Raw genomic sequence first — 17,942 nt, forward strand, 5'->3', positions numbered from 1 at the left:
GCTAATGCAGAGGCTATGGAGGGATGTTTCTTACTGGCTTGCTACACCTTGCTTGCTCAGCTTGCTCTCTTATAGAACCCAAGACCACCAGCCCAGGGATGGCAGCACCCACAATGGGCTGGGTCCTCCCACCTTGACCACTAGTTGAGAAAATGCCGTACAGCTGGGTCTCATGGAGGCATTTCCTCAACTGAAGCTCCTTGGTCTGTGATAACTCCAGCTTGTATCAAGTTGACACATAAAACCAGCCAGTACAGTGCCTTAGTAAAAACAGTGAAGAAATTTTTAGGTTAACAATAAAATGTAGCATCTGAAGCCTTAGGTTAAAAAGCACAAACACCCAAAGAAAACACATGAAAAGACACAATAAAACTCAGGCCTGATATTAATGAAATAGAAACAGATAAACAAGCAAAATAACAAAACAAAACAAAATAAAAACCCCCAAACTGAAATTATGTGTTAGTTCCTTGAAAGATTTTTAAAAATTGAGACACCTATATATTTTATTTTATATTTCTTAGATTTTTATTAATTTACATTTCAAATGTTATCCCTTTCCCTCCCCCTCTCATCCCTCCTCCCCCTCTCCCTGCCTCTATGAGGATGCTCCCACTCCCACCTACCCACTCCAACCTCAACTAAGAAACCTGCATTTCGAGACATCACCGCCTGGTCAGGTGGGCACTCCTGAGTCTGCAGAGCGGAAGAGACCACCAACACTGCCCACCCCTGCCCACATCCCTGGCCCAAGAGGAAACTGTATAAGGCCTCTGGGCTCCCGTGGGGGAGGGCCCAGGAGCGGCAGGACCCCTGCCTGAGACACCGCAGGAACCTGAAGGAAACAGACCAGATAAACAGTTCTCTGCACCCAAATCCCGTGGGAGGGAGAGCTAAACCTTCAGAGAGGCAGACAAGCCTGGGAAACCAGAAGAGACTGCTCTCTGCACACACATCTCGGACGCCAGAGGAAAACACCAAAGGCCATCTGGAACCCTGGTGCACTGAAGCTCCCAGAAGGGGCGGCACAGGTCTTCCTGGTTGCTGCCGCCACAAAGAGCCCGTGGGCAGCACCCCGCGAGTGAACTTGAGCCTCGGGACCACAGGTAAGACCAACTTGTATGCTGCAAGTGACCTGCCTGGTGAACTCAAGACACAGGCCCACAGGAACAGCTGAAGACCTGTACAGAAGAAAAACTACACGCACGGAAGCAGAACACTCTGTCCCCATAACTGGCTGAAAGAAAACAGTAAAACAGGTCTACAGCACTCCTGACACACAGGCTTATAGGGACAGTCTAGCCACTGTCAGAAATAGCAGAACAAAGTAACACTAGAGATAATCTGATGGCGAGAGGCAAGCGCAGGAACCCAAGCAACAGAAACCAGGACTACATGGCATCATCGGAGCCCAATTCTCCCACCAAAACAAACATGGAATGTCCAAACACACCAGAAAAGCAAGATCTAGTTTCAAAATCATATTTGATCATGATGCTGGAGGACTTCAAGAAAGACGTGAAGAACTCCCTTAGAGAAACACAGGAAAACATTAATAAACAAGTAGAAGCCTACAGAGAGGAATCGCAAAAATGCCTGAAAGAATTCCAGGAAAACATAAATAAACAAGTAGAAGCCCATAGAGAGGAGACACAAAATCCCTGAAAGAATATCAGGAAATCATAAATAAACAAGTAGAAGCCCATAGAGAGGAGACACAAAAATCCCTGAAAGAATTCCAGGAAAACACAATCAAACAGTTGAAGGAATTAAAAATGGAAATAGAAGCAATCAAGAAAGAACACATGGAAACAACCCTGGATATAGAAAACCAAAAGAAGAGACAAGGAGCTGTAGATACAAGCTTCACCAACAGAATACAAGAGATGGAAGAGAGAATCTCAGGAGCAGAAGATTCCATAGAAATCATTGACTCAACTGTCAAAGATAATGTAAAGCTGAAAAAGCTACTGGTCCAAAACATACAGGAAATACAGGACTCAATGAGAAGATCAAACCTAAGGATAATAGGTATAGAAGAGAGTGAAGACTCCCAGCTCAAAGGACCAGTAAATATCTTCAACAAAATCATAGAAGAAAACTTCCCTAACCTAAAAAAAGAGATACCCATAGGCATACAAGAAGCCTACAAAACTCCAAATAGGTTGGACCAGAAAAGAAACACCTCCCATCACATAATTGTCAAAACACCAATCGCACAAAATAAAGAAAGAATATTAAAAGCAGTAAGGGAAAAGGTCAAGTAACATATAAAGGCAGACCTATCAGAATCACACCAGACTTCTCGCCAGAAACTATGAAGGCCAGAAGATCCTGGACTGATGTCATACAGACCCTAAGAGAACACAAATGCCAGCCCAGGTTACTGTATCCTGCAAAACTCTCAATTAACATAGATGGAGAAACCAAGCTATTCCTTGACAAAACCAAATTTACACAATATCTTTCTACAAATCCAGCACTACAAAGGATAATAAATGGTAAAGCCAACATAAGGAGGCAAGCTATACCCTAGAAGAAGCAAGAAACTAATCGTCTTGGCAACAAAACAAAGAGAATGAAAGCACACAAACATAACCTCACATCCAAATATGAATATAACGGGAAGCAATAATCACTATTCCTTAATATCCCTCAACATCAATGGCTTCAACTCCCCAATAAAAAGACATAGATTAACAAACTGGATACGCAACGAGGACCCTGCATTCTGCTGCCTACAGGAAACACACCTCAGAGACAAAGACAGACATTACCTCAGAGTGAAAGGCTGGAAAACAATTTTCCAAGCAAATGGTCAGAAGAAGCAAGATGGAGTAGCCATTCTAATATCAAATAAAATCAATTTACAACTAAAAGTCATCAAAAAAGATAAGGAAGGACACTTCATATTCATCAAAGGAAAAATCCATCAAGATGAACTCTCAATCCTAAATAACTATGCCCCAAATACAAGGGCACCTACATACGTCAAAGAAACCTTATTAAAGCTCAAAACACACATTGCACCTCACACAATTATAGTGGGAGATTTCAACACCCCACTCTCATCAATGGACAGATCATGGAAACAGAAATTAAACAGAGATGTAGACAGACTAAGAGAAGTCATGAGCCAAATGGACTTAACGGATATTTATAGAACATTCTATCCTAAAGCAAAAGGATATACCTTCTTCTCAGCTCCTCATGGTACTTTCTCCAAAATTGACCATATAATTGGTCAAAAAACGGGCCTCAACAGGTACAGAAAGATAGAAATAATCCCATGCGTGCTATCGGATCACCACGGCCTAAAACTGGTCTTCAATAACAATCAAGGAAGAATGCCCACATATACTTGGAAATTGAACAATGCTCTACTCAATGATAACCTGGTCAAGGAAGAAATAAAGAAAGAAATTAAAAACTTTTTAGAATTTAATGAAAATGAAGGTACAACATACCCAAACTTATGGGACACAATGAAAGCTGTGCTAAGAGGAAAACTCATAGCGCTGAGTGCCTGCAGAAAGTAACAGGAAAGAGCATATGTCAGCAGCTTGACAGCACACCTAAGAGCTCTAGAACAAAAAGAAGCAAATACACCCAGGAGGAGTAGAAGGCAGGAAATAATCAAACTCAGAGCAGAAATCAACCAAGTAGAAACAAAAAGGACCATAGAAAGAATCAACAGAACCAAAAGTTGGTTCTTTGTGAAAATCAACAAGATAGATAAACCCTTAGCCAGACTAACGAGAGGACACAGAGAATGCGTCCAAATTAACAAAATCAGAAATGAAAAGGGAGACATAACTACAGATTCAGAGGAAATTCAAAAAATCATCAGATCTTACTATAAAAACCTATATTTAACAAAACTTGAAAATCTTCAGGAAATGGACAATTTCCTAGACAGATACCAGGTACCGAAGTTAAATCAGGAACAGATAAACTATTTAAACAACCCCATAACTCCTAAGGAAATAGAAGCAGTCATTAAAGGTCTCCCAACCAAAAAGAGCCCAGGTCCAGACGGGTTTAGTGCAGAATTCTATCAAACCTTCATAGAAGACCTCATACCAATATTATGCAAACTATTCCACAAAATTGAAACAGATGGATCACTACCGAATACCTTCTACGAAGCCACAATTACTCTTATACCTAAACCACACAAAGACACAACAAAGAAAGAGAACTCCAGGACAATTTCCCTTATGAATATCGACGCAAAAATACTCAACAAAATTCTGGCAAACCGAATCCAAGAGCACATCAAAACAATCATCCACCATGACCAAGTATGCTTCATCCCAGGCATGCAGGGATGGTTTAATATACGGAAAACCATCAACGTGATCCATTATATAAACAAACTGAAAGAACAAAACCACATGATCATTTCATTAGACGCTGAGAAAGCATTTGATAAAATTCAACACCCCTTCATGATAAAAGTCCTGGAAAGAATAGGAATTCAAGGCCGATACCTGAACATAGTAAAAGCCATATACAGCAAACCATTTGCTAACATTAAACTAAATGGAGAGAAACTTGAAGCAATCCCACTAAAATCAGGGACTAGACAAGGCTGCCCACTCTCTCCCTACTTATTCAATATAGTTCTTGAAGTTCTAGCCAGAGCAATCAGACAACAAAAGGAGGTCAAGGGGATACAGATCGGAAAAGAAGAAGTCAAACTATCAGTATTTGCAGATGATATGATAGTATATTTAAGTGATACCAAAAGTTCCACCAGAGAACTACTAAAGCTGATAAACAACTTCAGCAAAGTGGCTGGGTATAAAATTAACTCAAATAAATCAGTTGCCTTCCTCTATACAAAAGAGAAACAAGCCGAGAATGAAATTAGGGAAACGACACCCTTCATAATAGACCCAAATAATATAAAGTACCTCGGTGTGACTTTAACAAAGCAAGTAAAAGATCTGTACAATAAGAACTTCAGGACACTGAAGAAGGAAATTGAAGAAGACCTCAGAAGATGGACAGATCTCCCATGCTCATGGATTGGCAGGATTAATATAGTAAAAATGGCCATTTTACCAAAAGCAATCTACAGATTCAATGCAATCTCCATCAAAATACCAATCCAATTCTTCAAAGAGTTAGACAGAACAATTTGCAAATTCATCTGGAATAACAAAAAACCCAGGATAGCTAAAGCTATCCTCAACAATAAAAGGACTTCAGGGGGAATCACTATCCCTGAACTCAAGCAGTATTACAGAGCAATAGTGATAAAAACTGCATGGTATTGGTACAGAGACAGACAGATAGAACAATGGAATAGAATTGAAGACCCAGAAATGAACCCACACACCTATGGGCACCTGATTTTTGACAAAGGAGCCAAAACCATCCAATGGAAAAAAGATAGCATTTTCAGCAAATGGTGCTGGTTCAACTGGAGGGCAACATGTAGAAGAATGCAGATCGATCCATGCTTATCACCCTGTACAAAGCTTAAGTCCAAGTGGATCAAGGACCTCCACATCAAACCAGACACACTCAAACTAATAGAAGAAAAACTAGGGAAGCATCTGGAACACATGGGCACTGGAAAAAATTTCCTAAACAAACCACCAATGGCTTACGCTCTAAGATCAAGAATCGACAAATGGGATCTCATAAAACTGCAATGCTTCTGTAAGGTAAAGGACACTGTGGTTAGGACAAAACGGCAACCAACAGATTGGGAAAAGATCTTTACCAATCCTACAACAGATAGAGGCCTTATGTCCAAAATATACAAAGAACTCAAGAAGTTAGACCGCAGGGAAACAAATAACCCTATTAAAAATTGGGTTCAGAGCTAAACAAAGAATTCACAGCTGAGGAATGCCGAATGGCTGAGAAACACCTAAAGAAATGTTCAACATCTTTAGTCATAAGGGAAATGCAAATCAAAACAACCCTGAGATTTCACCTCACACCAGTGAGAATGGCTAAGATCAAAAACTCAGGTGACAGCAGATGCTGGCGAGGATGTGGAGAAAGAGGAACACTCCTCCATTGTTGGTGGGATATCATACTGGTACAACCATTCTGGAATTCAGTCTGGAGGTTCCTCAGAAAATTGGACATTGAACTGCCTGAGGATCCAGCTATACCTCTTTTGGGCATATACCCAAAAGATGCCCCAACATATAAAAAAGACACGTACTCCACTATGTTCATTGCAGCCTTATTTATAATAGCCAGAAGCTGGAAAGAACCCAGATGCCCTTCAACAGAGGAATGGATACAGAAAATGTGGTACATCTACACAATGGAATATTACTCAGCTATCAAAAACAACGACTTTATGAAATTCGTAGGCAAATGGTTGGAACTGGAAAATATCATCCTGAGTGAGCTAACCCAATCACAGAAAGACATACATGGTATGCACTCATTGATAAGTGGCTATTAGCCCAAATGCTTTAATTACCCTAGATGCCTAGAACAAATGAAACTCAAGACGGATGATCAAAATGTGAATGCTTCACTCCTTCTTTAAAAGGGGAACAAGAATACCCTTGGCAGGGAAGAGAGAGGCAAAGATTAAAACAGAGACTGAAGGAACACCCATTCAGAGCCTGCCCCACATGTGGCCCATACATATACAGCCACCCAATTAGACAAGATGGATGAAGCAAAGAAGTGCAGACCGACAGGAGCCGGATGTAGATCGCTCCTGAGAGACACAGCTAGAATACAGCAAATACAGAGGCGAATGCCAGCAGCAAACCACTGAACTGAGAATAGGTCCCCCATTGAAGGAATCAGAGAAAGAACTGGAAGAGCTTGAAGGGACTCGAGACCCATAGGTACAACAATGCCAAGCAACCAGAGCTTCCAGGGACTAAGCCACTACCTAAAGACTATACATGGACTGACCCTGGACTCTGACCTCATAGGTAGCAATGAATATCCTATTAAGAGCACCAGTGGATGGGGAAGCCCTGGGTCCTGCTAAGACTGAACCCCCAGTGAACTAGACTGGTGGGGGGAGGGCGGCAATGGGGGGAGGGTTGGGAGGGGAGCACTCATAAGGAAGGGGAGGTTGGAGGGGGATGTTTGCCCGGATACCGGGAAAGGGAATAACACTCGAAATGTATATAAGAAATACTCAAGTTAATAAAAAAAAAATAAAATGTAAAAAAAAGAAACCTGCATTCATAGGGGGTTAATATCTAATATATACAAAGAACTCCAGAAGTTAGACTCCAGAGAACCAAATAACCCTATTAAAAATGGGGTACAGAGGTAAACAATGAATTCCCAACCGAGGAATACCGAATGGCTGAGAAGCACCTAAAGAAATGTCCAACATCCTCAGTTATCAGGGAAGTGAAAATCCCTGATGATATCACCTCACCCAAGTCAGAATGGCTAAGATCAAAATGAGACAACTTTATCTCAATTAATCAAAAGAAATAAAAACCCGAGTTAATAAAATTCAAGATGAAATAGAAGGATTAAGAGAGATACTAAAGAAAGGCAGAAAACTGTAGCACCTTAAAAATTTAAAAATTCTATACTCTAATGGGTGGCTGTAAGTACTGGCATCTGTCTGAGTTAGCTGCTGGTCCAGCCTCTCAGAGGACAGCCATGCTAGATTCCAGCCTGCAAGTACAACACACGGCATAAGTAATAGTGTCAGGAAGTGGGGCAACATTTGGAGTTTAAGTAAAGAAAACATTTTAAAACAAAATTGTATACTCCACTAAGCTGGAAAATAGAAAAGAAATTAATGAATTTCTAAAAGTATGTGATATATCAAAAGTAAAACTAATGTAAATAAATATAACTATAACAACCAATAAGATACACACACACACACATATATATATATACATATATATATATATATATGTATGTATTAAATAAGATAACTTCTAGCTATAACCCACAATTCTGACAAAGGGTCATCATATACAAGGAACTGAAAATAAAAAAGTAAAACAATTAAGAGTGAGAAAAATTAACAACTGATTGAGGGGTTATTGAAAATAACAGAGCTTTTAAAAGATGACAAATGGCTATGAACTGATTTTAAATGTTCGTTATGTTTTACCACCAAGGAGGTACAAATTAAACTTACTTTTTAATTCATCTTATCACAGTCAAAAATGTTCAAAGTCAAAAGAAAATGGAAAGATCTAAGGAAGAGAGGGAGGGAGGGAGGCAGGGAGGGAGGGAGTGAGGGAGGAAGGAAATGAAGCAATAGCAGATCCTGGTATGGAGTCTTTATAAGAAATAAAGACTCACTTTGACAGGATGTGAGGGGGTATGGAAAACATTGGAGTGGATAAATACTGGGATAAAAATGATTCAAATAGTGTACCTGCCTATGAAAATAATTAAAAATAAAATAAATGGAAATTATACTAGACTACTTTAAAATTCTTCTTTCAAAGTTACTTACTCACTGCTCTGCCCATTACAGAAAGACCAACATTTGCCATTTGAGGGTTTCCACAGTCAATAGATTGGCCTGAGAGTTCTGGAAGATTCGTAGAGCTCCATTCCTGTCTAATGAGCACCATTTCTATTGTTCTATCGAGTATCAATCCTGGAGCTTCTTTGAGGATGCTTGTACTCTTTTAAGTGCTCAGCAAATGTGGAAAAGTAAAATTAGGGCCCTTCTGTAACATAGCCCATCTGTTTAGCTAACAGGAAGTGTCCCTGGATTCAAGACTCATTCCTTAAGCAAATTGGCTGTTTATTAGTGTTTTCCCACTACTACATCAAACAATACACATGCCCACTGAAATTAGACTGAAAGTGCTAGATGTCACAGAAATGCTCACTTTCTAAAGTCCATGCCACAAAATATGCTTTGCCTCAATCTAAGTTCTGCAGCAAATTCCTCATAGTATTTTGTATAAATTTGTACACAAAATATATTTCATACATTTTCTGCTGATGAATAAGTTCTATAGATACAATACTATTAATAGAACTGAATATTTGCTACTGTATTGAATGTCTATTGATGTCCTATTCATTGTTACTGTAATATTAGTAGTCCTTTACTGAATGTCATTTGAAGAAAATGTCAAGAAAGCAGTTTATTCTTTTGAAAAAAACAATAATATTAGCAAAAACAGTAAATAATTTTAGGGAAGAGTATGTAGCATTCATTTCTTCACCAACTCCATCAGTATAGTCCCTGAGTAATTAATTATGCTTTTATACATCCTTTAATAAACACAGTTGTAATGATAATGTAGTTAATTAGTACACTTAATAACGTGGCACAAATATCATGTGAAACTTTATTAGGGGTATATTTAACCTTCACAGCAGAATGATAAGTAAAAGAAAAGTACGATGATTCGTTATATGTACACTCTTGAAACCACGACAAAAGTTCCCACAAAATACAATGCATCAGCCTACTCCATTGATATAGGCAGACATCCATCCCCATCCTCCATGGCATAAGTGCCTGATACTGGGCCTCATTTTTCAGCACCGATTTTATGTTGCTGTGTAGCAAATTTACTAGGAGTTGTTGAAAGAACAGCAACATGTAAATTATAGTATATATTATATTTTAGTGGTGATTTATGGTTGAATGTATTTTATGAAACATTCATTATGTATTATAGGTACATCTCTCATCTGTCATTGTGTCGTTCTTAGATCATACTATGATGTAAACTTCCAAGCAATATGTTACATATCTTTTGTATTTTTATGAAATTGATTTAGCTAATGGGAGCACCAATGATATGAGAAAGTGTTGTAGAGTTTTGAGTTCTGTTTACAATCTTTGACAAAAAAATGTAACAAAAGAGACATAATAATTGGATATCCCTTCTTTGTCCATTCATCCAAAAAATAGCAACTAGCGCCCACTCTTTTTGAGGGTGGCTCTATATTCTAAGTCCCAAGCAGAGAAAAATATAAAATAATATTTATTTATCTAATGAACTTTATATTATTTTCTTTTTTCATAAGTAAAATGTATCATAAATATAATGTATGTAAAATTTCTCTGCTACTTACATATACAGAGAAATTCAAAACACAGCTGAATCTAAAGTCATTAGCCTGGCAGTAATTTAAATATACACAGAGAACTAAATGGAGAAACAAGTTTAGTTTCTAAGTAAAATGATCGCTTCATTTTCCTTGTCAAGAGATACCATTCTTCCTCTTACAAGTTACTAACTCTCTAAAATATTAAAGATGTATGCTGTTAAATATGTCAGTATTTAAAACTTGGGTGCATTCTTATCCATTTAAGTATAAATCTACATAGGCAAAAATCACCTAATAAGACTTTCTGTAAGGTGAAATCAGGTTGAAAATATAGTAACATAACGAGCCATTGGTGAGGACAGGTACTTATAGGATTTGTACTTTTTGGATCGCTAAGGACTCTTTTAACATTTCTTTTTCAAATGCACTGTAATACACACTTTAATTATTATAATTACTTTCTCAAGATAAATAACACTTAGAGAAAATAGTTGCATATTGCTAGGAAATGAAGAGAAAGCATTGAATACCCTCATTTGTTGCTAGTTAAGAAGCTACCACATATACATTTAATTAAGAGCTACTTTTGCCCCATTGACCACTCAATGAGCTAGAACAAGTTGGGAAGAGCTACAGTGACTGTTCTGATTTATTATAACATTTCAATTAATGTGGTTCATGTATCAGATTATAAAACTTCTTGGTAGCAAATTTTTTGTATGAGAAAATGCAGCATCATATTAGCCTTTGTATCACTCAGGGACAGCATCATTTTTATTTCTTCTGTGAAATACAGGACATATGACACAAACAGAGCAGTTGACAAGTTCTAAATTCTCATACATGTCAAATAGTGACTTTCTTTAATTAACATCTTTTAATTTGTACTAAAATGAAGTATATCATAGAGAATGTATTCATTTTATTTTAAATGGTTATAGGAGAATTTCAAATCTGTACAATGAAATAAGATCAGATCCATCACCTCCATACACCCTCCTTTTCCCTCTATGGATCTCCCTGCAAAAACTCCCCTTTCAACTTCATACTCCATTCTCCCTTTTAATATCTACCCCATTCCAGTTACTGATGTCCATATAAGCAAGGTAAGGAGCCATTTGCAGCGTCATGTACAGCCTACTACTAGCTCTGCTTCCAAAGAAAAATGATTCTCCTTCCTTCAGCAGTTATTGACTGCTATTAGCTACCTAGTGAAGGAAAGGGACCTCTTATCAACCCCACAGCAAGACTTGGGACAGCATGGGAGGGGAAGATGCATGCGAAGAGGAGAGGGAAGGGGGTGAAGAAATCTGGGAGGGGAGACTGGGAAGGGCAGCAACAATTGGAATGTCAATAGATAATATAATTTAATTTTAAAAAGATTGTAAAATATAATGGGCCATGAGCAGTGGTTTAAAATGTTCTTCAACTCACATCAACTATGGTCACCTGAATAAAACCTATATAAGATCAAACCAAGCAAAATGCCAGCATGTCATATACACAGCCTGTTTAAAGTCATCTCCTTAAAACCAGAGACAATGTACAATATATTCCAGAGATGCTCATCGATTTTTAAAATGTCCTTTTCATGTTAGAAAACAATTTCATGATACAATTAAGGATAGCTAGTGAACTTTAATATACACCAAGTAAGGCAAAATTATTTCCAAGCTAAATAAAATGCTTGAATTTGTCATAATATAATAAAAATTTAAACAATGACGATGATTACCATGAAAATATGTGACCTGGCACATTTGCTGGGTGCTGACGAGACGCTTCGGTGGTGATAAATGACATCAGTGTGTCATCTGCGGGATAGACACCTGGTCCTCAAGAGTCTCTGTTGATTGTGCAAAATGCTTGGCTATACAAGGGAGACATTTATGCTGTTTTATAACTTGTTATTATCGAGTTATTTTGGTACAGTTTTTACAAATGGATCAATAATTTGTATCTCTATACAGTCTTCATGAAAGTAACTTAATTATGTTATTCTGTGATTTGGAAAATATAAGGAAAAAATATTTACTGATCCTGGTTTTTAAGTTTCGTATCTCCATATGTGTTTTTGTCCTCTTGGTTATTTTTAGTTACTCAAAACCAGTGAAGCAGTCCAATCTTAATGTTAGAAAGCTTAATAAGTCAGGAATCTTCCCTTTTTCCCACGTTAACATGCACGGCTTGGCCCAGCACCTCCATGGCAGCTCATAATCATTTGAAACTTCATTTCCAGGAGACATGGCGCCATCTTCCTACCTCTGCACCACTGAAGCGTTTATCACCACCGCAGCATTTCATCAGTACCCACGGATGTGATAGAGACACATTCTCGCAGAAAACCACTCAAAACATAAAATTAAAATAAATAACTCTTTAAAATGTCATTTGGCTTATAAGTACATGTTGAGCTACATTTTTATTTTCTAAAAGTGTTTTCTGTGACCAAACTAATTTGTATTATTACTCTCCTATATAGCCTATATATAAGCAACTAATATGGTAAATATAGTCTTACATGTGTTTATTGCTAACTTTTATAATAATATATTTCCTTTCCTTTAAATTTGTCTTTTATGGAACAATAAACTGGACCTTCGTTTCCCAGAGTGGAATCCAAATCAAGGGGAAGTTCCAAGGCCTGACACTATTACTGAGGCTATGGAGCGCTCACAAAAAAGGAGCTATCATGACTGCCCTCCAACGAACTCAACAAGCAGCTGAAAGAGTCAGATATTTACACCCAACTAAGGGACAGAAGCTGCTAACCCCTATGGTTGAATTAGGGAAAAAATGGAAGAAGCCGAAAAGGAGGGCGACCCTGTAAGAGGACCAGCAGTCTCAATTAACCAGGACCACTGAGATCCCTCAGACACTGGACCACCAACCAGGCAGCATACACCAGCTGATATGAGGACCCCAACACATATACAGCAGAGGGCTGCTGGGTCTGGACTCAGTCAGAGAAGATGTACCTAACCCTCAAGAGACTGGAGGCCCCAGGGAGTGGGGAGTTCTGGTGAGGTGGAGGGAGGGTAGGGAGTGGGGACATCCTCATCGAGAAGAGGGAGGAACAGTGAGAGAGTTGACCAGGAATGCGATAAAATCCGGAATGTAAAATGCTAATAATAAAATACAATTTTAAAATTTTAAATTTCTTTTAAATTTAGGAACTTCAAGGGGCAGGAGAGATGGTGCAGAGATTAAGGGTAGTGGCTGAGATTCTAGAGGAGTTGGGTTCAGTTTACAGCACCCGTGTGTCTGCTCACAATGTGTGTAACTTCAGTTCCAGGCTATCTGAAGCCCTCCTTTGGTCTCCACCATACATACAAAGGGTGCACAGACATACATGTAGGCAAACCATCCATAACATAAATGAATAATAATATTTTTTAAAAATTTACATATGAATACTATGTTTATAATATTCAACCCAATTCACTCTTCCAATTCATATCTATATATATGAAAATTTATACCATCTGCTATATCCATGTAATATTGCTTGTGTATATATGTGCCTTATGTTGACTTAGAACTGAGTAAATAATCAGGGGCATCATCCTTGGCAAAAACCTATACTCTCTCTCTCTGGAGAAATTAACACATCTTCTAGAATGAGGCCTTATGAGATGTTGATAGGTCAGCCAATGTTATCATTATGCAAGGCTCTTTTAGGTGACCTTATTGGTGAGATTTTGATGGTTCAGCTTCCTCACATATTGAGGTAACCATCTCACATCAGACACCTTGGTAATTACAGTCTTTCTGCCCTCCCTCTCTTCTGTAAGGCTTCCAGACCCATAGGTATAGTGATTCTGCTGTAGATTTATCAGTTGGAGATGGACAAAATATGCTCTGTTGTTCTCTATGTTCTGACTAGGTAAATATCTCTGTAATCTCTTCTGCAGAAAAGAATGTGCTTTGATGAGAGGGGAGAGCTTCATGTATTTATGAGTGTAAAATAAGTATTTAGAAATCAATTAAACATTATACTACTTTGGAGAGGTGGCAGTAGGAGATTCTTCCCCAGAGTCCATAGGATCACTAGCCAGAAGTGACTTTATTGACTCTCTTTAATTAATGTCTTTTAATTTATACTAAAATGAAGACTATCATAGAAAGATAAGAATGGGTCAATTTGCATTTTCCTACATGCTGACTGGCAGTTGAACCAGCACCATTTGTTGAAAATGATCTTTTTTCCAATGGATTGTTTTAGCTCCTTTGTCAAAGATCAAGTGACCATAAGTGTTTGGGTTCATTTCTGGATCTTCAATTCTATTCCATTGATCTACCTGCCTGTCTCTGTACCAATATCAGGGAGTTTTTTAAAAATCATGGTTGCTCTGTAATGCAGCTTGAGGTCAAGGATGATGATTCCCCCAGAAGTTCTTTTATTGTTGAGAATAGTTTTGCTATCCTGAGTTTTTTTTTTTTTTGCTTATTCAAATGAATTTTCAAACTGCTCTTTTTAATTCTATGAAGAATTGAGTTGGAATTTTGATGGTGATTACATTGATTCCGTAGATTGCTTTCAGCAAGAAGGCCATTTTATTATATTAATCCTGCCAATCCTTGAGCATGGGATAACATTTGAAATGCAAATACATAAAATTTCCAAGAAAAATAAAATTAAAAATCTTTTAGGTCAAAAAGAAAAGAATATCATAGAGAATGTAATTATTTTATTTTATTTTAAATTGTTATAGGAGAATTTCAAATCTATACAGTGAAATAAGATCAGATCCACCACCTCCACATACCGTCTTTCTCTCTCTATAGATCTCCCTGCAAAATTTCCCCTTTCAACTTCATACACTTTTCTCCATTTTCATTAATTGGTAGAATTTCTTTCTATTGGGTGGACCATAAATCCAAGTAGGTGACAATTCGTGACCCCTGAGATATATGTGCATGGAGAATATCTTGCCATGCTGGTTATTGTTGTGGTTCATAGGCTTTTTACAGCAAGTGCTGTAAGAATATGAAGTAGTTCAAAATCATTCTCTAATTTTTCTTGTCTGTTGTATTACATTTCAGCATTTTCATTGGCTGGAACGTAGAGAAAGAAAGGGGTATGAAGAAGTAAAAAAAAAATTAACTCACACAAATCAGTAGCTTTCCTATACTCAAAGCATAAACAGGTTGAGAAAGAAATTAGGGAAATGACAACCTTCACAATAGTCACAAATAATATAAAATACCATGGTGTGACTCTAACTAAGGAAGTGAAAGATATGTATGACAAGAACTTCAAATCTCAGAAGTAAGAAATCGAAGAGGATTTCAGAAGGTAGAAAAATCTCCCAGGCTATAGTAAAAATGGCCATTTTACCAAAAGTGATCTACAGATTCAATGCAATCCCCATCAAAATATAATCCAATTCTTCATAGAGTTAGACAGAACAATTTGCAAATTCATCTGGAATAACAAAAAACCTAGGATAGCTAAACTATCCTCAACAATAAAAGGACTTCCAGGGGAATCACTATCCCTGAACTCAAGCAGTATTACAGAGCAATAGTGATAAAAACTGCATGGCATTGGTACAGTGACAGGGAGAAAGACCAGTGTAATAGAATTGAAGGCCCAGAAATGTACCCACACACCTATGGTCACTTGATTTTTGACAAAGGAGCCAAAACCATCCAATGGAAAAAAGATAGCATTTTCAGCAAATGGTGCTGGTTCAACTGGAGGTCAGCATGTAGAAGAATGTAGATTGATCTATTCTTATCACCCTGTACAAAGCTTAAGTCCAAGTGGATCAAGGACCTCCACATCAAACCAGAGACACACAAACTAATAGAAGAAAAAGTGGGGAAGAATCTCGAACACATGGGCACTGGAGAAAATTTCCTGAACAAAACACCAATGGCTTATGCTGTAAGATCAAGAATCTACAAATGGGATTTCATAAAATTACAAAGCTGCTGTAAGGCAAAGGTCACTGTTTTTAGGCCAAAATGGCAACCAACAAATTGGGAAAAGATCTTTATCAATCCTACAACTGATAGAGAGCTTATATCCAAAATATAGGAAGAATGCACAAAGTTAGGGTTCAGAGCCAAACAAATAATTCACAGCTGAGGAATGTCAAATGGCTGAGAAGCACCTAAAGAAATGTTCAACTTCATGAGGGAAATGCAAATCAAAACAACCAGTCAGAATGACTAAGATCAAAAACTCCAGCAACAGCAGATGCTGGCGAGGATGTGGAGAAAGAGGAGCACTCCTCCATTGTTGGTGGGATTGCAGACTGGTACAACCATTCTAGAAATCAGTCTGGAGGTTCCTCAGATTATTGGACATTGCACTACCTGAGGACTCAGCTATACCTCTCATGGGCATATAACCAAAAGATGCTCCAACATACAACAAAGACACATGCTCCACTATGTTCATAGCAGCCTTATTTATAATAGCCAGAAGCTGGAAAGAATCCAGATGCCTTTCAACAGAGAAATGGATACAGAAAATGTGGTCCATCTACACAATGGAATATTACTCAGCTATCAAAAACAATGATTTTATGAAATTCGTAGGCAAATGGTTGGAACTGGAAAATATCATCCTGAGTGAGGTAACCCAATCACAGTAAAGCACACTCAGTATGCATTCATTGATAAGTGGATATTAGCCCAAATACTCGAATTACCTTAGATGCACAGAACACATGAAACTCAAGAAGGATGACCAAAATATGGATGCTTCACTCCTTCTTTAAAAAAGGAACAAGAATACCCTTAGGAGGGGATATGGAGGCAAAATTTAGAACAAAGGCTGAAGGAACACCCATTCAGAGCCCGCCCCACATGTGGCCCATACATATACAGCCACCAAACTAGATAAGATGGATGAAGCCAAGATGTGCAGGCTGACAGGAACCGGATGTAGATCTCTCCTGAGAGACACAGCCAGAATACGGCAAACACATAGGCGAATGCCAGTGGCAAACCACTGAACTGAGAATGAGATCCCTGTTGAAGGAATCAGAGAAAGAACTGGAAGAGCTTGAAGGGGCTTGAGACCCCATATGAACAACAATGCCAAGCAACCAGAGCTTCCAGGGACTAAGCCACTACCTAAGGACTATACATGGACTGACCCTGGGCTCCAACCTCATAGGTAACAATGAATAGCCTAGTAAGAGCAACAATGGAAGGGGAAGCCCTTGGTCCTGCTAAGACTGAACACCCAGTGAACGTGATTGTTGGGGGGAGGGAGGTAATGGGGGGAGGATGGGGAGGGGAACACCCATATAGAAGGGGAGGGGGAGTGGTTAGGGTGATGTTGGCCTGGAAACTAGGAAAGGGAATAACATTTGAAATGTAAATAAGAAATACCCAATTTAATAAAGATGGAAAAAAAAAGACAAACAGTCCTTCCAGGCCATATGTGATTGAAACAGAGCAGACACCATCAGAAGAAAGGGAAATGTCAAAAATATAAATAAAAACGAAAGATTACCAAGGGAGAAGAGAAACCTGACCCCAGGAAGCAAGTATGAAATAAGAGGCAGTATTTAAGAAATGTAAACTCTAGGACACCAAGAAAAAATAAGTTTAATATTAACCCCAATTTCAGTGAAAAAACTGAGAAGATAAGAAACCCACACTTTCAACCTAATATTAAAGGAAAGTGATTATTTTTGAAATTAATTCTAAAATACCTGTCAAAAGTGTAGTAAGTAAAGCCAAACTCTATTTATGTATCTCAATCACACTTAACATGTACATACATAATATATTCTCTATTTTAACCATTTATAAATTAAAAAACTTATTTTTCAGAAAGTGAAAACTATCATAAGCTATGAATAGCAAAAACAAAATTTCTTCCTTTAATCTGTAGCATGTCACTAAATTACGTATGAATTTTTGTTTTAGTTAAAATATGACCTACTACAGTAACTATTTACAAAGTTGAAAAG

Source organism: Rattus norvegicus, chromosome 2 (genome assembly GCF_036323735.1).
Source record: "Rattus norvegicus strain BN/NHsdMcwi chromosome 2, GRCr8, whole genome shotgun sequence".
Lineage (NCBI taxonomy): Eukaryota > Metazoa > Chordata > Mammalia > Rodentia > Muridae > Rattus > Rattus norvegicus.